A 25,228-nucleotide genomic window follows, 5' to 3' on the forward strand; every position below is an offset into this window, starting at 1 on the left:
ACAATACTTTGCAAGTCGGAAGGGTTGCAGACTGAAGTCAGGCGAGGCCACAAGGAGTCAGCAGCGAGTGTGCCTGTGTTTGTGTGTGTGTGTGTGAAACAAAGATGACTGGAATCAGCGCACGAAGACAAAGACAACGCAGGTTACAGCGTACGTGAGGCGTCCCGACGCGGAAGGAGGAGACATTTAGTAAAGAACGTGAGATGAAAATAGAGGAAGCAAATTTAAAAATTAGCGTAGCGAAGTGAAGAGAATTTTGCGCTACTCTGATATGTAACGCACAGAGTAATAAGGCATGGAAGAGACATGTGTGTATTCTGGCGATTTTAAAAAGCACAGGCTGACTTGTGCTGTGTCTCCAGAGGCGTGGTCTTAATTCCTGACAAAGGTAGCTGAAAATAACTAAAGAAACATGACAGTTCTGACATAAGTCACTTGTGATATCTGCAAAATATGTGAGAAAAGACCGCTGAATATTTTTGTAGGTGGAAAATAGAATTCTGTGTTTTCTCGGTGGCATTTCGTACCGGGAAAACCACACAAGACGGAAGAAATAAGAAGTATTTTAATTTATTTCTAGGTTATTTAACGACGTTGTTTCATTTGCAGATATACATAAACGTATATATCCCTTTCTTCAGAAACCGTAGCACTAATGCTGCGGAGAGACTAAAGAACAAAAACCTTCCCGAAGATGGACGCGATAAGATCCACCGAAACGTTGCAAATGTTTATGAAAGCTTAATAAATGCTAACCGTTCGATGAAGATCCTGTAGTGTCTACCAAACGCGCAAGAAATGTAGGGTAGAAAGTTCCAAGACATAAAAGTAGGAAACTTGTAAGCAGAGACGAAGGTTGGCTGTTTTTGTGCCAACAAAAAGCAGCTAAGGTTGAGGCTGCAGCTCGGTGGGCACTGATCGAGACGGGACGAAGGTCTGCTGACGTCACTACCACGCCAATCAGCCACCGTTAACGCGAGCTTTTTAATTGCCGTCTATACTTGCACCAGTAACACGCGAAAAAAAAAGGAAAGAGTTCTGGCATCTCAATTTTTGCGAATTCTGCATCATTCACAAAACAGATACTGCGCAGTTGCTAAAGGCAAACCCCGCATCTCACCGCGATGATTTAAAATCACCGCTAGACGTCAATCGATCGCCAAGACAGCCCATTTTAATTTACAAACTTAGAACGATCTCGGACTAGGATTACATCAGCGTAACTAATTTGTCTCTTGGTCATCATGTATACACGAGGTATGGATATCAAGCAGGGTCCTATCGAATGGAAGCCACCTGACCTTTTACTCCGGAGCTAAAGCTTAAGCAGCCTGTAACATACAAGGTACAGAACGCTCGAAGCGTTACCTTTACACCCTCCCATACGCCTAAAAGCCGTGATGTTCAATCATAAAAATAACTTCAATTTCTTCCCTTATTTTTCAACACAGAAAAATCGTTTTAACGTTAGTGGTCGTGAGATCTGAGGACCGAAGCTCAACAAGAATTTATACGACAATTTATCTTCGGTTTTGATGATGATGAATCTCGCGGAAATAGTGTTTGAGGTGTGTGTGGATTGGATTACTCTGGTCCGGGATAGAGATCGGTGTCTTCTTGCGAAGACGGTAATGAACCTCCGGTTTCTATAAAAGGCGATGACTTTTTTGACGAGCTGAGCGTACCATTTGCTTCTCAAGGAAGACTCCGCTCCATGAAGTTGGTTAATTTTATCGTTTCCTTTCTGCCTTCTTCATGACTTTTTTTTTCCCTCTGGTTATGTTATACAGTAAAACCTCTCTAACTTGGACACTTGCGGTTCCACGATAATGTGTCCAACTTACAGAGGTGTCCAGGATAGAGGGAAAGGGGAAAATCATCCTTTCAAATTGTGGTGTAATGACAATGTGATAATTGTAGAGTATTATGGAGCTCTTCCCAAAAAGGAAATTATTGATAAGAAAAATGAAAAGAGTAAATTAAATTTTTACAAATTTTGTTTTCACTAAATTAAACTTGCATGGATAAGCTGAAAGGGAAGGGCACCAATATTTTATGTTTACCGACAATGTAATCTATTTACTTACACAATCAAGACAAATTAATTATTTATTACTTTTTCCGTAAAAATCAATCGTAGCATAGTGAAATAAGTATGTATACTCTTAAATGGCGATAGTCTATCAATACTCTATAACGCGGGTTTTCCCCTGTCCCCCGCGACCCGCGTTATAGTGGGGTTGTACTGTACTGACAATCAACTGACTGACCATCAATACATACTGTAGTCCAGTGAAGGGTTTAACAAAGGAATAACTATACACTTTCAATGCATTCCGATGATGTGTTCAAAGTCTCACACCCTCAACCATAAGCTAATCCTCAGGTAGAAGGCATTCATTAGTCAGAAATTGAAAACAACAAAATACTAACTGTAAATGTTTCCCATAAAAGCATTGAAGCTAAGTGCATGAACCTGTCCAACTTACAACAAAAGGGGTGACCAAGTTCCAGGATAAAGGGGTGTCCAAGATATAGGGTATTGTGGATATGTAAAATTATAGGATATCTGTCGGTTCCAATTAAGTGTCCAATATAGAGGGGTGTCCAGGATATAGGGGTGTCCAACTAGAGGGGTTTTACTGTATATAAAACTATTTCATGGAACTAAATAAATACTACGCAAAGCACCAGAGCTTCCAGACCTTGCTGTCCTAAGTGGGTGCGTGAAACAGAGGATAAGGTATCTGTGTTAAGGAGAAGCCTATGCCACAATATCGACCCATTAGTCTTGGCTCTGGTCTTGTTCTTGTAAGGGGCAGTGAAACTCTCTCCACAGTGGCTGTAGGACTAACGAGACTTCCCCTCTGGCCCCTCTCACTTCCCGGCGAAGTAGCAACCAACATTCACCAACCTAAACTAACCCCTTCCAAAGGGTTTACCGCCCCTCTGGCTTAAATTATTGAACTTCACGAAATTCATCCGCCTGAAGATTTCGTTTATTTTTATCCGTTCATTGCTGGGCAGGCATTTCTCTTTATACCCAAAACAGAATATTTCTATACATATATGTATTGATATAACACAAACATAATGCAATTTATATTATATTGTAAATGTTATAAATAATTTTAACATTATTTTAAAACAAGTTTTGTGTATAGACTGGAAAAATAAATATATGTATTGATATAACACAAACATGACGCAATTAAGATATAAAAAAAATATATTTCTAGTAATTTCTCGGTACCAAGAAGAAATTCATGCTTCGACTTAAACCGGTTCATTTGCCAAGCTCTGGACTTTTTAAAGCCTTTAGTATTCAGTTATATTTTTTTCCAGGCATTATAAAGTCATGGCTGTGAGGGGTACGAGAGGTGGAGCGGCAAGCAATGCCCCTTTCCGTTGCGTCCACCCAATTGCCTAGGTAGTGTTGCGGATAGAAGTGCTACCAGGAGCTCAGAATACTCGTTTCGTACCAGCATTTCAAGAACCCGCGGTCCATCGGTAAAGATTCGACACAGGACTACGACTGTATTTACATCTTTCTTGCATTGAGGACATTAAGAAAAATATTTTATTTCATGTCTAGGCGTCTCTTGAATTTCCTGTTTCGCTGCAACCTGTGCGTTTATAATTTTATATTCTGCCTCCCGTCTTCGTCCATTTTACTTTATCTATCCCCTTTTACAGTAATCTCTTGAACTATATTATCGCCCTTAAAGTTCTCGTGTATTTCAACATTTCCTTTCCTACCTACTCCTAATATTATTGTTCCATTTTTGAAATTTTAATCATAGTTTGACGAACAGAAAGTAACATATCATATCGAAAACCGGATCTATGTCTTACCTTCTCTGAGAAGACAGAGAACACTTACTCACTAGGTCAATGTGAAAGAGCTACTAACCTACGAATGCCAAGTGACTCTTTTTTTCGACGGAAGCAAATGAGTGGGTGCCTCTTCAATTTGAACACATAAAAAGTGCAATAAAAACCAATCAGAATACTTTAAAATTCAAATTACCTTCACACCTTAAAATTCTATCATTTCTGTTAATTCCTGTGATAGTTGCAACACTGGTTTTTCGGGTAGGAATAATCCACGCCAAGCGTAGAGACACATTATAGGGGAGAACTTTTACCGCAGACAACGTTCCGTTTGCCGCTTGGACGTATACAAAATTGGCGTCGACTCTCATAATCCATCGTGAGCGTCGAGGTGGCTTTGACAATAAAGTGGGGTTTGCGACGCTGATCTCGAAATACAATTGAGTCTAACAGAAGTATTGGGAACCTATGCGACACGACTGTCGCAAATCTGACTCGATGTGTCACGACAAACAGAGGTTTCAGAATATGAGATGTGTCTCGGGATTACTTAAAAGAACTCGAGGCAACCGACACCTCCGAACGTAGCTACGAAAACTGTCATAGCACCGAGGGGAGAGGATTGAATACTCATCAATAAATACAGCCTAACCCGTCTTAAACTAACGCAACCTAACCTAACCTAACCTAATCTAACCCAACTTAACCTAACCTCTTCGTCGAGGGTAGAGATTGTTTTGGCCTCTAGAGGGACTTTCGGGGCAGATGTATGGTGGCAGGTAAGATGTGTTCCCTGGACACTCATGACGGACAATTTGTCTCGTCCGACAGACAGGTGAGTCCGACAGAAACAGGTGGCCAGACAGAAACCTGCGCGACCTTCTTCACTTTCTATATGCCAAATTAAGTGAACTGAAGGAAACAAAATTGTTTCCTTACAATGAATTATTTTAAGAGGAATGGTCAGAGCGCTGCTGGCTTTTTCACCTCATGCATCTTTCCTCAAAGAAAACAATTCAGGAAATTCTTTCATTCACAAAACAAACTTTGAAGAATTTCGTATTACTGCAAGTTAAGGGAACGGAATTTTCTCCCCTAGGAGAACATCTCTAATGTGATACAGCAGCATACAATACATACTTATGTATCTGTTTTACGTGCATGTGTCCTTTAAAAAGAATATACAGAATATTCGACAGCAGAACGAAAGGAAAAAAATTATAAGGTTAAAGAAAGAGGAAACAAATACAGAAAGAAATGTAAAAGAAAGTAGAATTTTAAAAAATAAATAAAGAAGAGAGAGAGATGACCTCGTACTCTGAGGACGCGAGCGTCGTCCTGAAACAGTTTCAAAGCGGCGCACAGAACAGCAGAATTTACAAGTACGTTCAGACGTGACACATCACATTAAAACAAAGATTATTATTTAAGGCGGGAGGGGAAAGAGCATTATAGAGTAGTGTGGCAAGAGGCCAGAAAATATAATTCCAAAATAATGAACAAAACATGAAGATACGGACGGACATGAACTTAATCAACCCACTACATTATTTCGAATTTGGTTAGCAGGCAAGTTCAGAACAACTTATAAAAGCCATAGGTTCAAAACGATGCATTCAAGGTTATTAAATTATTCTTTTTAAGTAATGACCTTATGACTGGACAAATGGGGTTCGACTCCACTGAGGGGACAGATTTTTCTCATCTCTGCCACATCCAAATCTAATCTGGGGCCCAACCAACATCCTCTATACTTTGCACCTGGAATTATTTCTCCAGTTTAAAGTTGGCTTCTACTTAATTCCATTGTTCAGTAAAGCATCATTTGTCACAAAATTAAGTCCCCAAGGTTACTTCTTGTGTCTGAAAATGGTGTAACAAACCTGTATAAAATCAACATAAAATTTCTTCTCGATACAGTGCAACATTTCACTATCACTTTTCCACCGGCCTATTGTGATACATGATACTAACTCTCTGACCCCACTGAGATAAAATATTAAAAAAGAAGGGGGAGCCTTGATTATATCTTTGCCAATTACAATCTGAAATTCAGTCATATTTGATCATCCTTAGAATATTCTTATTACCTTCGTTTGCTGAAATATCCATCATGAAAAACACTAGGGTACTATTTCTAAATGAAACATAATTTTAATGGACTTAAAAATACCACGTAATAATTAGTGAACGAAATAAAATATAAATTTAATGAATCCTTACACTGTCGAAGCGGCCCCTAAGGGAATACATGTCTTCTTTCCCGAATCATGGATGAACTAGCAAACCTGGAGAAATATGAAGAATGTGCATTATAAACGTTCACTCCCATCTTCCCTTTGAGATAAACCGACAAAGAATACACGGTGCCTAAGAAAAGAAGTTCAACTATCTTGTTACACAGAAGGATTAATGGGTCTTGCGGGCTATCGCGGTGGTCCGTATTTGACGTAGTCTTCTGTTTATGAGACCATGTCGAAGAAGAACCTGCTGACAATGGCAGAAACATTCCTTCTGGTCCGAGTCGGATGGGTGAAAATTCGAGAGCAGTGTGTGCCACAGTCAAGTTTACAACACTCGGATCAATCACGACTTGTGATCGTCAGCTTTACATCGGAATATTCACAATGTATGACAGTAATTACATCATCATATAAATCCTCGGACAATTCTTCTCTGTCTTTCCGACCCTAAATCAAAAACCAAAAAAGCCGTTCTAAGTGCAAGTAAAATTTTAATCAACTATATCATGTATCAATATCGACCAGTCGATATACATAAATTGTCTAGTCCATATGTTGATATCGATATTCTGGAATCTGCCAGTCCAAACAATACAGCATATCTATTTGCTTTTCACAGCGTAAATCCTACAGATATGAAGTAAAGTAAAGTAAAGTTTGTCCCACTATACGCCATGTAGGCGCTTGGGGTGAGTGGAGGTAAAGCTCCTCTCTTCCTTGACCTCGGCACTAGATGGGGGTGAGTGGTCAGCATCACCCCCGGGAAAGGACCCCGGTACCCATTGTAGAGGAGGCTGGGTGGGCCCCAGAGCCGGTCTGGACGCAGAGGCTAGAGGAAAAATCCTCTGCCCCCGTCGGGGATCGAACCCCAGCCCATATCTAGTCACTATACTGACTGAGCTATCCCGGCTCATACAGATATGAAGTTATTAAAACGAAATATTAATTTATCATAGTTCTGTCAATGACAAATCCGTATCAATCACATATGACTAAACTGTACGTAAAGAGTTTATTCAGCATCGTTAAATAAACACATAAACATAGAAACCGAAAAGTCCTATAGAGTAGCAGCAACTTCGAACCAAACTTTAGAAAACACGTGTGTGTTAGGGGATGAAATTTCGAGGGAATAACTAACAAACGTGCCACTTAGAAAAAGTAGCAGACTCCAGTAAAACTTGAACGCATTTTTCGCCAAACACGTGAAAATCGTGAACGATCAGCGGTCCTAAAGTAGATATGGGGTGAAGTGAGGTTGGGGCGGTAGGGGTGGAATGTGGCGTTGGTGGTGGGCCCGGAGGGTGGGGTGGAACCACCCTTTATCCTTTCCCTCAACACATGCTCAAACGCCAGACGCTGGTATTTAAAAGTCTCCGCAAACACGTATGGAACGCCATGCTAATTAAGTGGTTTAATTGTACACCTACCGACGCAACCCCCCCCCCACCCCACAGCCCGGTACATCATCATCATCATCATCATGGCGCATAATGACCCTTGTTTTCATTCGTGATTCGTCAGCATTATGAAACCCCAGTAACAGCTAGCCAGTTCGTTCGCCTTGTATCCCAATCAATAGGAACGGAAGCCCATTCCTACATTGTTTGTGCTACAGAATATACGCATTTCAATTGTACACAATGAACAGAGACAAGTATTGATAGCATTAGACGAAGACGTGATACATTTTACGGTTCAGAAAGATTGTACATCCCCGAATCTAAAGTGCTCCAAAAAATTCAGAAGTGAAAAAGTTAAACACAAATTTTAAATACACTGCATAGATTCTTAAAACAGTATAAACTTCCAAAACGTTCAAATGTCTCGAAACATTTAATATATTTTAATTTATTTTGTTGTACATTCGCTACAATTACATTCGTAGTGGATCTGGTGAAAATTTCGTATTCTATTCAGACAAATAACGTAATGAGATGGCTGTCTTCTGGGTTATAGCATTACGTAGTGAGGCGAAAGTTTACAAACATTTCAAAATCCTTGCTCTCTTCATCATAACTACAATCTTATCGTCCTGATGACGGAGGAAGCAAAGACCTCTGAAGCGTTGGTAAACTTCTACCAGACTACACGGCGCTACAACCCAGAAGACAGCCATATTCGAGCTCACCGCCGTAAAAACCCCAAATCCTGCTAAATACAGAAATGATTTTAATAACCTAAAAAATCACTATTTATTATTTATTTATTTAATTGTTTTCTATATTCATCCATATTCATTAATGTTTCTTTGAATCATTCACTTCACAGACTGATGTAAACATCAAAAGCATCACTTCAAACAATAAAGTTGATCCATTATATGAAAATATCTGGACACGACCTCCAAAAAAACTACACTACGAAAAATTGTAAAAAAAATTGTAATTGAGTTTTAAATTTAATATAATTTTACACCTGATGATGGTTTAATAAAAACCGAAACATGTTGTAACTGTTCCAATTGTAAATCGATTATTCGATATGGAACACAGAATGATATTTTAATTATTTTAATTATCTTATTTTAAATACATTGTGATTTGACGGAATGACCAAATAATTTAATTTAATTTTAAAGAAAAATTAAGTCGAATATTATGAAAATTTCATATAAAATAGATACACGATTTGTAATCTTAACCAAATATTGTCAGGTTACGCTTACAGTCGCAAATGTACAGCCTTCGAAAACCCTTATATACTCTCTTTTCCTATCTTCATTTTCTGCTTACTTTACGAGAAAAGTCGATAGAAAGAAGAGTTGTTTCAAGAGAAAGCAAAAGTTTGCTGTTTCCAGAACTTTGCTCGTTAGGTTATTTAACAATATTTTAACATCGGATTACAGACCTGACACAGTGTAAACGAGATAAAAACACGTGACTGTCACTGGCGCATCGAAAGACAAGGCGGTCCATGTATCCACCTGGTAAAACTAAGGAAAACCACGAATAACACCAGTCAGCATGTAAATGTGTAACTCTGAAAGCTGTAGATACAGGATTCATAACGTGTCAGATGTAACAGCAAATGTGGCGTCAGTAATCAATTGACTCAACTTTGACAATGAACGTGTTCCAGGAACTTGGGGAAGAATATGGAACCAAGTTTCTACTTGGACTCAGTTCATGGTTGGAAAATAGAGACAGGAGGAGTGACAAGTGTGCTTGAGGACATGGCTAAGACTCTAATTCACTATTCATATTATATTACTATTTTTTTTAACGGCACTCCAAAGTCGAAATATTAAATTATTTCCTTTAATATGAAGTTTTTGGACAATCATCAGCTGAATATATAACAATAATATTAAAAAAAATAGTGTCAATTGTAAATAAATTCAATAAACTGTATTCCTATTATGTACGGAATTTAAATAAATTATTTTAATAGCAGAACACAAATTACTGACTGGTGTAAGCGGAATACGCTACAAGATATTACACTTAGTACGTACGCGATTTTATTAAGTGAAAATATGTATTGGTATTAGCTGTTAGAACGCTGGCCTTGTAATACTGGGGTCTCGGGTTCGATTCCCGGCGGTGCCCGAATTTATAACTTGTGTTAGGCAAGGCCGTGGTCTAGGCAACACGGAGTTTTCCTCCGTGGCATCCCAACAATTACTCCATTCACACACAGAAGAAGGCAATGGCAAACCACTTCTGGATCATCTGCCAAGAACGTATATGAACAGGTCCCAGTCCGAGAAAAGGATGGAAGGATCCTGTTCATATGGACCTGTCGTCAGACAGAACACTAAATAAAAAAAATAATTAATTTACAGTTAATGTTTTGGCTAATCACAGCCCTCCCACACAACAGACCAACGTCTGATTGAATGCTATTTTAATATGGATTTCTTTTTATTCAGGGAACTCTCCCAGTTGCTAAATCCGCCTATTTATCGGAAACCACTTCATATCCTTAGTACCATAGTAACTGATAAACGTTGTCAACCAAACTACGGTCACACATCTTACACATAAAATTCCCTAATGCTTTCACGTGACACTGTAAACTGATTATATGTGAACTCCATTCCAAGGGCAAAGCGTGTATCTAATTCTCTCAAGCCAAGTTCTATTATACAGAGTGTCCCTACAAACACCTGAGGTCTATCAACGAATTCAATTCTGGAACAAATTTAACACACAGCATACATTTAAAATTGTAAATAAATTTCAGAAAAACAGGCATATATTTAGGACAGGAAGTTCTTACAAAGTTTCTCACGTCACGTAGATGACAACCTTCTGGGATAATTCGACGTGTGGTCCCGTGCAAGTTGAACGACGTTTCAGAGACGCTTACTACCTGCATCATCAGGACGATGATCAGTCACCGTAACATCCCAGAAGACTGCCATCTTTATATTCGTCGCCAAAAGAACCTGAGATCTCACTTATCAAGTCGTTTATGATGAACTCTTTTTTTGTACATGGAACAGTGGACCAAGTTCTCCGAGCACGTCAGATTGCAGAGGGTCCAAGTGCGTAAGACGGAGTGGAAGCAAGCTCTGTGCATGCATCAGTCGGTAATTACTTTAGCACAACCTCTGGAGCCGAGGCTGTGGACCGGGCAGCCAAGCAAGGAAGCACTAAGCTTGGCTTGCTGTCTTCGTCTTGGCTGTGATTCAGGATGGGACCAAGTGTACTGGGTAGTGGTTGGCTATTGATTATTACAATGGAAGACAAGTCACTGTCTCCAGTCATTCGGGAGGGAAGGACTATGGCGTTCTGAGTGAGGAGATTTGGAACTAAAACAGAGTAAATCCAGTTAGTGGAAGGGAGGCTGAGGACATTTAACTTCTGAAGTAAATGGTAACCTGAGGATAATTCCTCCAGTTAGTTTTTAATCATGCGCCTCTGTTATTGTGATTCAGACAGCTAATTATAATTCCAGCTTCTGACGATAAAGGCGGAGGAGGACAGCTGCTTCCAAGCTGATCACTGACACGATAGTAAGCAACTAGTCGCCGCTCAGATGGCCTTACGGCTGCTGTACGAACTTCCCACAAAGTGCACTCTTAAGAAAATATTGTGATCAAATCCAGGAGGCATAATACAAAATTTTTTTTTTGGAGATTCTGAAGGAAAATACCACTGTAGAGACCTTGTAGCAGATGGAAGGAAAATATTAGCATTTTTCTGAAGGAAATCGTCTGTGATGGTGTAGACCGCATTCATAAGACTCAGAATAGGGACATATAGCAAAGGAGGGTCTTTCAAACGCGGTAATTAACTTCCAGGCTAAGAAATTATCAGCTTCTCAAGTAGAATTGTGCTGCACGGAGTCAGAGGTTAGTCAACAATAACATTTAAATAGCGTATTGTAAGAACGTCACTGATACAAGCACGCAGTAGCCTTCAGAAGACTTACAGTTGTAGAGTGCATTGTAAAATCTACCAGCACAGTGTTCCAGAGAACACTGTATCAAACACAAGACACTGGGCAGCTTCATGGGTGTCAGGACCAGACTTTAAACATCCAAACTCTCACTAAAGTCAATACAACTAGTACCGGATGCCTGGATTTGAATTTGACAACTAGTCTCGGAATTTATACCTTTCTGTCAGTGCCCTTTGTATGGCACGCATTTGGGTCTACGCTAGTATCTAAGAACATGTTAGAGCAACGCCGTCTTCATTAACCTCGACACAAAGCTAGAGACAGTAACAAACAAGACACATCTTCCACGCAAAGGAAATTAGCAATAATATTTGTAAGGTACTAACGACAATACATAGCTTTTAACACGCAGAAGAAGATAAATATTCGTAGAATAAGTACCATTTTATAATAATATTAAACAAAGACAAAGTTGTCAGCGCTTGTAGGATTTGGGGTTTTCACGGCGGTGAGTCTGAAGATATCTGTCTTCTGGGTTGTTGCGCCGTGGAGTCTGGTAGAAGTTCACCGACGTTTCACAGGTCCTTGCTGATTCCATAAGATGATGGAGGCAGCAAGGACCTCTGAAAGTTTTACTAGAATATACGGCGCAACACCCCAGAAGACAACCATCTTCTTTTTCTCAGCACTTAACGGAAAGTGTCCCTACAGACAAAATAATTGCATAATCAAATACTAAAACATGTAAGAAGCTTAAAAAATAAAACTGAAATCAGTTCAAATCCATGCAAAAGGTAAATGTAAAGTTGTCCCTGGAGGTACCAATGAGATAGGAGGTTTGGTGGGCCCCGGAATACGTAAGGTAAAATAAATATAAATTACAAGACGGAAAGTCTGAAGAAAACACAGCCGGAATGCAATGACAGTTTCCAGCAACTTCTCTGGTGACATGTGGGTGATAAGACAATGCAGTGCGCCCACTGATAAAGTTGAATGCAACTGTCAAGTCTCGGCTTCCGGCTAGCGCCGAGCTCTACGTGGCTTTTCCCGATACGATCGTCTATAAAAACAATAAAATTAGCTTACCTATAACGCAGCTATTCCTGCGGGGAGACGAGAAATGACAGTTGCGTTCAACTTTATCAGTGGACGCAATGAATAAGAGAACTTATGTTTGTGAAATAAGGTTCTTGTGACACGTTAAAGAGATAAGTCTATTAAACAAACAGCGAGACCAACGGAGAAACGTTTAATTTAATAAACGGAAAGAAATTATATGACAAAACTGGACTGGACACATTCCAAAAAAAGGGAAATAAATAAAACAAATATTAACGAAGAAAATAAGAGGGAGGGGGCATTCAGAAGACTCAAAGAGATGGACAAATCAATTATAATGATACTGAAACCTAACAAATCAAAATATCTTATCTGTAACGCTGAAGAAGTATTCCATACAAAGTCTGGCGTCAATGTTACTTCCAGACGGACCTCCTCCACTCTTCATATCTGGTATGTTTTTAAAATTCCTCAATATATTATTTTGTTTTCTAACTCTAATATTCATTTAGTCTTTATAATATTATTATTTTATTCACAGGCCGATTATAAAAAAACCACTACAAACATTTCACCCACGCAAGATCACGCTACACGCGAAATACATTTACGAAACAACATTGAATGCGATAACAAAGTACAATTGATCTAGAAGAGGATAACTTTCCCATATTTAATGGACATCTGACAAAGGATTGCATTGAGAATATTACATTTAAATTTATATCGATTATACACCTGAAGATGGTTCATTGAAAACCGAAACATGTCGTGAAAATGATGATGCTCTAATTGTAAATCGAACATTTCGATAGAAAGAGCATCATTTTAATATATATTTTAATATATTTTAAATATTAAATGTTAATTATAGTAATAATATTTAATGTTTTAATATTTAATAAAATATTTTATTGTGATTAGACGGTTAAAATAAACAACAATTCAAATATTTTCTAATCATTCGAATAAAAATTACGCTTGTAAAAACTATTGAGTTAAACTTATAATCACACATAATTCAACGTTGCCACCTGATACGGAGACCGTCTGTGACAGACCTTATCTAGAAAGTGTAGTAGGTAAAGGCGGCGAAGCCTTGAAGCTTACAAATCCCTTCCATGTCCACATTCAGTACCGCGTGGTATATTTCAGCCTGCGAAGTATGCAGCCATGTTAATTACCGACAAGCTCCAACCACAACTTTAGTTTTCATTTAGATGTAACGCGGTAGACCCAGGCAGCTTGTAGCAAGACGTCCCACTAAACCATACAATCAGATGAAAAACGTGATTTTGTTGTAAGGCTGGGGTGGGCCACGGTGAATCTCAGCGGTAATTACATTGTCGAAAGGAAAAGGAGAAAGTACGGGGTAAGGGGTAAGGGGTTGAGCTGCTACACACCTCACAACACGCAGCGAGACCTCACACGCAATACACACGTGGAGGGGCTGTACCTGGCTACGTCATGGCCGGGGGCAAGAGGTGATTATGGAAGACGTTCGGCGCCAGCGAATTAAAATCATTTGAATGCACTTGTATTATTGTAAAAGTAAAGTTTGTCCCACTATACGCCATGTAGGCCCCTGGGGTGAGTGGAGGTATAGCTCCTCTCTTCCTTGACCTCGGCACTAGATGGGGGTGAGTGGTCAGCATCACGCCCCGGCCGGCTTTACCCCCGGGAAAGGACCCCGGTACTCATTGTAGAGGAGGCTGGGTGGGCCCCAGACCCGGTCTGGACGTAGAGGCTAGAGGAAAAATCCTCTGCCCCCGTCGGGGATCGAACTCCGGTCGTCCAGCCCGTAGCTAGTCACTATACTGACTGAGCTATCCCGGCTTATTGTATTATTGTATACATAAGATAAAACATGGTGTACTCATATGACTATGGAAGGATAATATTAAAAACTATCTCGACAAATTTTTAAGATACAGAGATGGAATTAAACTGGTTTAACGTAGGGGAAAACTAGAGCTAAGCCACAGGTACGTATAAAGCATATCAGGACACGCACCAAAAGTAAGACGCACGTCAATAAATATTTGCAAATAGCGTCTGCAACTGAATTATTTTCTTGAGGTCGATGCAAAATAATAGCTATGAATTCTCTATATACCTGCGATAAATCGAAATATATTCAGACAATTTTAATGATAATAATGCCACTAGACTCTTTGGCCTCCAAGACTGAGAATGTTTTAAATTTAATCTCACTCATGTCTTTTGAGCTATGAATTTAAGCGTGTTATAAATTATAAATTGCATTTTCTAAAATCGTCATCTGTTAACCTCGATTTTCCTCTTCGCCCGCCAGCGATTAAGGGTGAATGATCTTTGTAAGTCACAGATGTAATGAATTTTTATTAACAACAAAGACACAAACGTAATATGACGTGTCCGGAGAAACAAATTCACCAACAAATTTCAATTTTCTTTTAAACGAATTTAAAAAAAAGGCTGTAAGATTTAATTTTGTCTTATTGAACGTGTTTAGCCCTTTGGCGATGCTCTATTGTTTTAAACTCCCTGTACCGGCGTGCCTCTAGCCCAGGAATACGCCACATCATGGCAGACGATTCACGACTTTTGTCATCATGCCCTGACTTAAGTACGGTGATTATCGCTGTTATTCCTCGATGGCTTATGAACTGCATGAGTCTGACTTTTGAAATTAGATCGAAAAATCACTGAACTATTCAAAGGCACAGAATATAAGGTTTACTACAGTTATTTACAGAATCTGGCGAGTCTCTGCGTGCGAGTACAACAATAACTAGATGAGACTGTTTATTATTTTTAAGTAATATTCTAAATAAATCTGAGCGTAAGGAGAATTCGTACGTCACCAGCCCTCACACTGCGAAAAAGTGCTCAAATGAGAATCGTGTGCTCCGGTGTTAAGTTCCAAAATCTTTTCTCTTATTTTATGTTTCTGATGGTCAATCAAGGATATTCGGACCTAAGGCGAAAAGACGCGGAAATTATATTAATAAACATGGTGTTTCAAAAAAGTTAGCATGTGTAAATGTACAATTTCTCTACGTGTTTCCGACGATGATTACCATTTCAAGAGTTACAGCTAATCTATTCCTCAACTTTGTTAAATTTACACGAAATTTAAACATTTTAAATAAAATGTATATTCCTTCTTTATTTATTCTTTTACTTTATTCCATCCTTTATTTTCCTTGTTCAATGTCTTTTCGTATCACTTCCTTTCCCATTAATAATATTTCTGTTCTGCTTTGTATTTATTTATCTAGCAATTCTATCTGTACGTATTCAAACACACTCGTACGTCAGAAATGTAGCTTCATACAAACCATGACTCGAAAGATACAATTACTGTTAGCCAATAAGCACAAAATGTTTGGTAATGTGTGTGGTAAATCACGATACGACGAGCCCTAACGGAAGATAGCCAGAGCATGAAACACGTGCACGAGTAAACAAAAAGAATATTTCAGATCTCGTACGAGAAAGCTCGGAGTTTCTACAGACATTGCTGTTCGCTTAGGAATGAAATTAATCACATCACATTCTAACGGCACAGGACAAAGAACGACGCCATTTCCTGGGTTATTTCGACGCTGTTCCAACTACTAATTTTTCTACAGTGACTGAGAGACAATGTTACGTGTACCATATGAGAAATGGTACACGTCGCACTTATTTATTTATTTAGTGTTCTGTCTGACGACAGGTCCATATGAACAGGATCCTTCCATCCTTTTCTCGGACTGGGACCTGTTCATATACGTTCTTGGCAGATGATCCAGAAGTGGTTTGCCGTTGCCTTCTTCTGTGTGTGAATGGAGTAATTGTTGGGATGCCACGGAGAAACCGGGGAAGCCTTCGGAGGAAAACTCCGTGTTGCCTAGACCACGGCCTTGCCCAACACAAGTTATAAATTCGGGCACCGCCGGGAATCGAACCCGAGACCCCAGGATTACAAGGCCAGCGTTCTAACCGCTAGACCACCGTGGCTTATTATTATTTAGTGTTCTGTCTGACGACAGGTCCATATGAACAGGATCCTTCCATCCTTTTCTCGGACTGGGACCTGTTCATATACGTTCTTGGCAGATGATCCAGAAGTGGTTTGCCATTGCCTTCTTCTGTGTGTGAATGGAGTAATTGTTGGGATGCCACGGAGAAACCGGGGAAGAAGCCCCCGGAGGAAAACTCCGTGTTGCCTAGACCACGGCCTTGCCCACTTACTCTAATATTAATTCAGAAGAAAGAAACAACAAATAATGTAATATAAACAAGAAGATAATCACGTAGCATTACAGAGATTTGGAAATATAAACTGAAAACAGTGCAAAGGAGAAGGTAGTTGAGAGTTTTTGACTCTAAATATTTCGCTTTAGATTTTAATAAAGCTATAGGTAGGAGAGAGAATTTAAAATCCGTGTATTGGCCACAAAGACATTATTTTTTTTAGAAAGTTTTGATGCTAACATTGTAACTTCTCCCAGACACAAGAGAGGAAAAGAACACATACAATTTATTCTGTAGTTTCACCTCGCAATTGGTAGAATTTTGCCATGGAAACCATCCTTACAACACAACCCAATATGAACTGCAGAGTTGACGTAGGAGTGAAACTTGAAATAATAAACAGGGAGGGACGTGAGAGGAATTTATCTGAATGACTGATAATTTTAATTTAACATCACTGTTTCAACCAAACGGCTAATATCGCATCGAACAGAATAATATTTGCGAATGATAATTATAAATTATGCAAAACGAAAAGATCCTGGCCTGTTGTAAAGTATTATGACGCGACCTGCCGGGGTAGACTGTCCGAAATGACGATAGCTCTACACGTCGACTTTCTTTCAGGTCGAGCTTTAGGCAAAAATGGAACATAGACCTAAAGCGTGCGTCTCTTCCTATCCTAACATGGATTCTTCCCAAGGAGTTTAACGGCCATATTAAGAAAATGACCTGTCTTACCCACCCAGTGCCGAATGTGTGGAGCTTAACGTCCATACCACTTTCGTGATTTTATAAGAGGGAGGTGGCTTTTAAGCAGAAGGAAAAATGTGCTGTTTCCCATTCTTTTTGTACCAAATAAACGGCCAACTTACGTCTGAAAACATGATAAAATAAGACGAAGATTAATGTACCCGTACTTAAAGTGCTATTAACATAAATTATTTTCGCGATTCGAGAATGTTCATATTACCAAAACACATAGAAGCAGGAGTAAGTTAACATCTTGCCAACGAAGATGGCGGTCGTGGGAAAGATCACTTCGCCAACAATAGCGGCGGAGTGTGGGTGTGTGTGTGATCGCATTATTGTGAGATGCATCTGTACAGCTCACACTACTCGGAGTCATGCCCACTGGACCTGGTAATTCGTGCATGAGATGGGTGGAGCTTCGCTTCCGTCAGCATTTCGGAGATTTTAAGGAGAACCGAGACGGTTTTCAACTACAGAAACTAATCAAAATCACATCCACGAGGGAGTTAAGAGATGATTAACTCCTTGAAGCCGAGTGGTAACTATACGAGCCGCCTCCTTCAACAGTCAATGACGTTCCATTTTGTAATGCTTGTCGTATATTTTCACAATAAGGAGTTCTTATTGCTCTTTGTAATGGTGGAATCTTGTGTTTTCTTCGCGGTACGGGCTGAATTCTTATATACTATTTAGACGAGTTTCGGCTTCATGGGAGTGGAGAAGGGATTTAACTCATAAACGCGTAACTCATAAATACGTATGTTAAGTCAAGAAACGAAAATATTTTGAGACAGGACAAAATTCAAGGCACCTGTCATAATAACGTCCAAGGAAAAGCAGTTAATTTATCAGCGGTTAATGACTTACCCCGTACCAGCAAGGCCAGTGTGACGGTTGGCTTGACAACGGCGCACAGATACATTCCCCTAGCGGTTCGTTCGCCCTGCAACGAAAAAGGAAAATTTTACGTTATGGTAACATTTTATAAAACAGCTTAATACAAATCTGACAGAACAAACGTGTCATCGGCTCCTAAGCACAGATTTACGCTCTTGTATTAAGTACGGTAATTCGCCTTTAACTCCGTATGTGACAAATCTTATTTAAGATCGCACACTTTTAACCTTGCAGCTTATAAGTTATAAAAGTACATAAAATCAATTTATTTCATTATTGTAGTAGCCTAAGAGGTGGATGATTATCATTAGCTGTCAAGGGATTTTGGGTCTTACGGGGTAATATTTAAGACTGAGTGTAATTACTACTTTAGATTTATCCATCACACAATTGGTCTCCAAGCTGAAAGCAAAATTCAGTACGACAAGAACATAATCACAACTCAGGATGAAAAACACTGAGTTTGTGAGAAAACTTTAACTTCAAATGATTAATAAGTTGATCAACGACCTGCAACCTGGCGATGGATATTACAGCTGTCCTCTAGGTCACGGTACGTGAATCAGTACACATGTTACGATCACCATTACGTAATACATGTGGAAGACTCTTAGTTTCTCTGAAATTTACGTAAGTTCATTTCTAGCACTAAACTACCTAGAAAAGTGGATCAATAATATGACAGTCCTTAACCATAACGTACACTTCTAAATGTTATACAACTGCTTTCTTAGAGGAGAATTGTAGCCGATAACATGCAAGAACTTAGTATGACAACTTTATTTTGTTTCACATTCTGTTGTGAATAATATTACACGCATTTAGGAGACTCAAATTCATTACAGTGTTTGTTCCCAAAATCCGCCAGGGCATCATATACGTCCCTACATGTACAGTTCTTTTACCCATGCATTTATCGTTTTCCTCTTACGTTCTATTTGTGCCGACAACTCTGAATTCCTTTGTTTAATTATTCTAACAATAAATAGCAGGTAATTATCGATCATAAATCTCGTCGTTATTTAAATTTTTTTATCCTTCTGTGTACCGTGTATCTAAAAGCTCCACATATTGTCCACCAAAATCCTAAAAACATCCCTGAACCTATGATCTACCCCCCGGGGCAACACACAAACTTTCACACCCATTTCAAATAACATGCGAAAATTAAGGATTTTATTCTGGGTTCTTGTAGTCTTTACGTTGTATACCGACGTTTCTGGAGGAAAATAATACACCCGTTTCAGGGCTAAAAATGAAGGCAGTAAGTTTCACCGAAAGGCCAAAATCGTCACTACACGGCGGAAAAGTAGAAGGCAACCACCCGCTCTCAAATCTTTAATGGAATTATAATTTTGTATGTTTTCAAGTCGTGTTTGAACGTCATGTAACGATACTGCGTGCTGATAAACAGTGATGAAATGAGTGAGAAAAAATTATTCCCTTTGAAGAGAATGTCACAACATTAACTGGACAGTTCAAAGGGGTAGAAGGAGGGAGTGAATCGAGGTAGCATGACAGTCGCGGCCAAGATTCGAACACCAGCTTTCCAGACGCCACGCTACGCACGTAGGCAGTTCTGTTACGGTGTATCGGACCGGCTCGCTGCATTACCGCAGTATTTTCTGTGATCGTGCGTTAGTACGTGATCCGTCTAGTACAGACCAGAGACCCTGAAGCTGTAACATACCTCAGTGGTTAGCGTAACCACAGTATGTGACGCGCGGTTTACACGAAGCTTAGCGCTGTCCGGCTTAACCCAGGCGCATGGGTGTCGCGAAGGAAACCTTCTGGCGGTCCAAAATTTCTCTCCGGAAGATGGCGCACGTACAAAAGTAATGAAGCTACAGAATTTTCGCCAATATAATTTTATCAGACATAATTACTAGTCTTACCTTTACGCCACCATCTTGAGAGTTCGTTTTCAATAATTCTCAAGTTATTTAACAAATCCCTTATTAGATAATTGTATTGTATAGGACAGTGGTATTCAACCTTTTTTGTTCGCGTACCCCCAGATATAATTTCTCTTCAACTTTGTACCCCTCAAAGTTGTTGGTGTATAATTCAAGTTATACATAGTATATAATCTACATCTAAAATAAATTAAATAAATTACATTACTGATTATTCAGTGTTAATCATAAAATAATATATATATTTTTTTAAATTTCACGTACCCCCTAAGATGTCTTTGCGTACCCCAGGTTGAATACCACTGGTATAGGACACCAAATGTCTTTGTTTGTTAGTATACGAAGTTCTTGTATAACATGCAGTCCGAAATAATAAATGAAACAAACTGAAGTAGGCAAGAATTATAAGAAAAGAGAGGACGAAATAAACAGAGAATGAAAGCTAGAAAGGACAAAAGAAAATCAAAAACAAATGGATAACAAAGAAGGAAAAGTACAGACAAAATGAAGGGACGGAGGAAAGAAACCGGGACATTTAGAATGAACGTGAGAGAGAAACAGGAAGGAAAGATAGGATGAAATAAATAAAGGTAGAATGAATGAAAGCGAAAAAGAAAGAAAGGAATGAGGGAGAAGAAAGGATATTCTCAGCTTCCATTGCTACTTTCCTCTTTCGACTTCTGAAAGACTCAGATGAGTACAAGAGTCCTGCAAAATTTCCAAAGTACACATTACAGGCCACTGTGAGAAATGAAAAAAAGAGAAGAAAAAGAGAAGAAAAGAAGAAGAAGAAGAACGAGTGAACGTGAATCCTGATGCTGCTGGCGCCGCCATGCGGATCAGACTCACGTTTCTCTAACGTCGTGGTCGGTCCAGCACGTGAAGAGCCCTCACAAGTGTGTGAGCGGGTCTTATCACGATCGGCCGCAGTTATTGGCAAATTTTCGCATTAACCCCACGGAAAAATGGAAAGCTACGACAATGGCCGGCCGCAATTTAACGGGAGATCATTAATTGGTCCGGCTCGCTGTCTTTCTTCCATTTACAGATGACAAGTCAGAGCTTTTGTCTTTCGACCGTGAGAATCCGTTCGTCTCGTGAATTGCACTGAACATCTCCCGAAGTAATAAAAGTAATTTATCGAAAAAGGGACAGTAATTCATAAACTTTCACCTCCTTTGAACTGTTCCGATGAGTAAAACGGACGATAATTGTTGGTTCGTAGGTGGTTTAAGCCTTGAAGCCGAAGAGCGTCTCTGTAATATTTAGACACAATCCATATCCATTACAGAACTCAATTAAGTAACGCCGATTGATTAAATAATAGGCGTTTACTCTGAGAATTACACGAAAGCGATAAATACACTTTGTGGGTGAAAAGCTGAATTACTGATTGTACGTTGTATATATAGTTACTACGAGGCGCGTCCCAAAAGTAAGTTTCCCACTCGTCCCACAGCTAGCAAACCTTATATTGCGCGAAGCGACTGTGCGTACGTGATAGAGCAATGACGTAGCATGGCGCATGCACTAACGGAACTTCCCGCGTTCTCACAGTAGCATCGTTGCAGCTGTTGAAGATGGAGGTTCTTATTCCAGCTCCCGCCGACTGTGAAGTGCGGTCAGTGATAACGCTAGGCCGCACACGGCTCGACGGACAGCAAGTCTCCTGCAGGAGTTCAGCTGGGAGGTGTTTAATCATTCACCCTACAGCCCGGACCTCGCTCCCAGTGATTTCCATCTTTTCCTACACCTCAAGAAATTCCTGTCCGGTCAGCGTCAGCGTTTTGAGAATGACAGAGAGGCGGAGATGGTTGTCACACAGTGGTTCCAATCCCAGGCGGCAGACTTCTACGACACAGGTATTCAAAAGTTGGTCCCACGGTATGACCAATGTCTCAATTCCGGTGGCGAATATGTTGGAAAATAGCTGGACACTTGCTGTATCTGTTGCAATAAATATTTCCATGAAACTGTGTTTTGTTTCTGTAAACGGCCCCAGGGAAACTTACTTTGTAGACCAGCCTCGTATTAAACTTTAAAATGTTAAAACTCACTGGGCTGCCCTCAATTTAGAAATCCTAAAGTCTGTAGGGGGTTCAGGTAGAAACGAGAGTAAAATACTTCATATTAAATAGCTAAAATGCTGATGACATCTTTCAAATATTAAATTTAATCGAAATGCGTTCAACCAGATATTAATTAACATATACTACACGACACAGTGACTACCACCTATTTCTAAATTAAACTAAAATTGAAAATTTAATAACGTTTAAGCCAGATAACCATCTTGAACTGGATTTCGAATTTTAAAACCTCTAATACAAAAGCGCTTGATACGACTTTAATACAGTTCCTTTATCACTTCTCCACAACCTGATTCTATCAAATTTATTTTAATATTATCTTTCAATCTTATTTAAAATTCTAAATTCATAGACAGTAATAGAATCTCTACACCCCTGTAGTAACATTCATTAAAGACGCAAAGCTTCCATATTAATAATACCAAGTACTTGTTTTTTTTCATGAAAACCTAACTTAACGAAGTTTTCATAATGAATAGAAGGCTTACTCGCATAAAGCTGTCATACACAAACTTATTCTTTCCCTCTCTCATCGTGACAGACTGAGAAGAAGGAATCCGTAACACAGGAACGTAAACACCATCCGATTAAATCAAGAGCTGAAATACGTGGGAATGTAACGATTTACGTGCTCTATGAACGTATAAATGCATCTCTGTAACAAGGAGAAAAGTTGCAAGTCTCCTGAGAGTTTCAAATTAACCGTAACATTACAGAATAAGTTCTGAGAGCCGACTCTATTAACAATTTCTTCCTTGAGAAGTGTATTTTGTCAACATCCAAGTTTGATATCAGTGTGTGCGTGTCTAAATGCGAAACGAGATCAAATGACTTACTACTTGTTTCATATGTATTTTCATATTATTCTCCCACCCAAGCTTAAATTTTGCAAATGGTCTCTTCACAAAAAAGGCTTTCTAACCAAAAATCTAAAGCTTCAAATTCCGTCTTTTTTTCTCCTACTCAGCATACGAACAACGCAATAAATTAAGATCAGAAATCTACGTGGTTCTTGGTTCGTTGTTGCCCAAGGAACACAGCCTCTGGCCAGTGATCAGAATCCACTCCAAGATTAATTTCCATTTCTCTCCCCCTCAAACCCCAAACTTCCTCCAACTATTGCTTCTGTATCTCCCCTGCAGAAGCTGACTTATGTAAATTGTGTGTACCAGGCGTAAGATAAGGTACCAGCTGTACGTTGATTCTGATCTAAAGTAGGTTCGGTACTTAACGTATTAACGGGTGTTTACGGATGACCCAAAAATCTTACGGACAATCTCCGTGATTTTTCTTACAAACTCCTGTGATAAGAACTTTCTACCTCAAGTTATCTTTAGGTACTGTAAATTAAGATAATATGCCTTAAACTATCAAAAGGATATCTTTAACTAGCATAAGCAAAGCTAGTCTAACATAATGTGGGATGTCAACTCGGACGGAATACAAATAAAAGTGAATTTACAGATGACAGGGAAAGGCCCCCTGAAGTTCGAACTCAATATTAATTTGAGTGTTCACAAAAGTTCGCAAAAAAATTTCACTGGGTCACTCTTCAACGCGTGAGATCGACGTTTTCATTCAAATGGCTTACGACATGTGCGCTTTGTGACAAAGAATATCCCAAGGATATACTAAATACAATCTCAATTTGCAAAGTGCATCTTCACCCAACCAAACGAATGTGGCGGTCAATTAGTTATTTGGTTGTTTAACGACCCACCCCCTCAGCCTACCATTCCTTTAACCACATTCCAAAGTCGCCATTTCAGCCGTGAAGATGGAAGCATCACGTTTCTCCGAAAACGCTGATATCTACCTACAAAGGGCCAAAATCCAGAACAACGTAATCTATGAATCCGTTGTTTCGATTACTTTTGGAGAGAAAAATACAAAATTATGCCTCGGGCACGCTTGCGTGCCCCAACACGACCATCTAAAACTTCGAACTAGAACTGACATGAGCAGACAATGTACCGTATCACATCAGGTTAGCATTGTGTTATGTGGACCTGAACACCTTTCCTTGCGAACAGAAAAAGATAGAGAGAGAGAGAGACTTCACACATGCTGGACCACAGAAGGAGAAAGAGAGATGGAAGTTGGAGCTATTGTGTATAAAAAGCAACCGTGAGCTTGTGAAAATGCAAGTCGAGAACTGAGCAAGGAGGTTGCAGAAGAACGTCTTAGAGTAATTCATCCACCTGCAGAAAACAGTCCTAAGAAATATCAGGAGAAAGGTAGACACTAATAAAGAGACGAAGGAACACAGAAAAGAAAAAGACAGTCAGGGAAGATTCTGAAAAAACGCAGAAGAAATGCAAGTATCTCAATAGAGCACACCGCATTTCGAGAAACAAATGATCGCTCAGCTGCGAAATTAACTCGGCGTTTTTTACGGAGTCGTGAATTTTCGTGTTCGCATCTGCCTGCCATTGGAACCTAACCAAAGACAGATTAATCTAATCCACACCGTCCACCCGATTTCATCGTGCTCAACTTTTAATACTCCCATCGACACACGTCTTTCGTCTGGTCCCATCACTTCAGAATTTCCAACCAAAACTCTTGTTTGCATTTCTCATCTCTCACTCGCGTGTTACATGTATCGCCCGTCCCATCCTCCTTGATTTTACAATTCTAATAATATTTAGTAGAGCGTGGCTATAAATTATTCAGCCCCTTATTTGACACATCTTGTCACACCACAAAACAACACGTAGAATTATAGGTTTTTCAAAACATTATTTTAATCAATACGTTTTTAAAACAATTCTGAAGTGCATGTTGAAAATATTCCTCGAAATTAATTAAGAAGAAACGTAGACAAACCTAATTACAATTAATGAAACAGCTTTCTTCC

General features: G+C 39.3%; 1 long non-coding RNA gene across 1 annotated transcript in view; it reads right to left on the reverse strand.

Moving 5' to 3' along the window:
* LOC110841270 (uncharacterized) overlaps positions 1-25,228 on the reverse strand; it is a 181,212-nt gene that overhangs the window by 70,646 nt on the left and 85,338 nt on the right. Inside the window, exon 4 of the long non-coding RNA XR_015537880.1 lies at positions 18,333-18,408. This is a non-coding gene — a long non-coding RNA (uncharacterized LOC110841270). The remainder of the gene's footprint in view (positions 1-18,332; positions 18,409-25,228) is intronic.

Source organism: Zootermopsis nevadensis, unplaced genomic scaffold, assembly GCF_977971745.1.
Source record: "Zootermopsis nevadensis isolate Lab colony 2312 unplaced genomic scaffold, Znev_1.0 Znev_ptg000030l, whole genome shotgun sequence".
In the NCBI taxonomy this organism is placed as follows: domain Eukaryota; kingdom Metazoa; phylum Arthropoda; class Insecta; order Blattodea; family Termopsidae; genus Zootermopsis; species Zootermopsis nevadensis.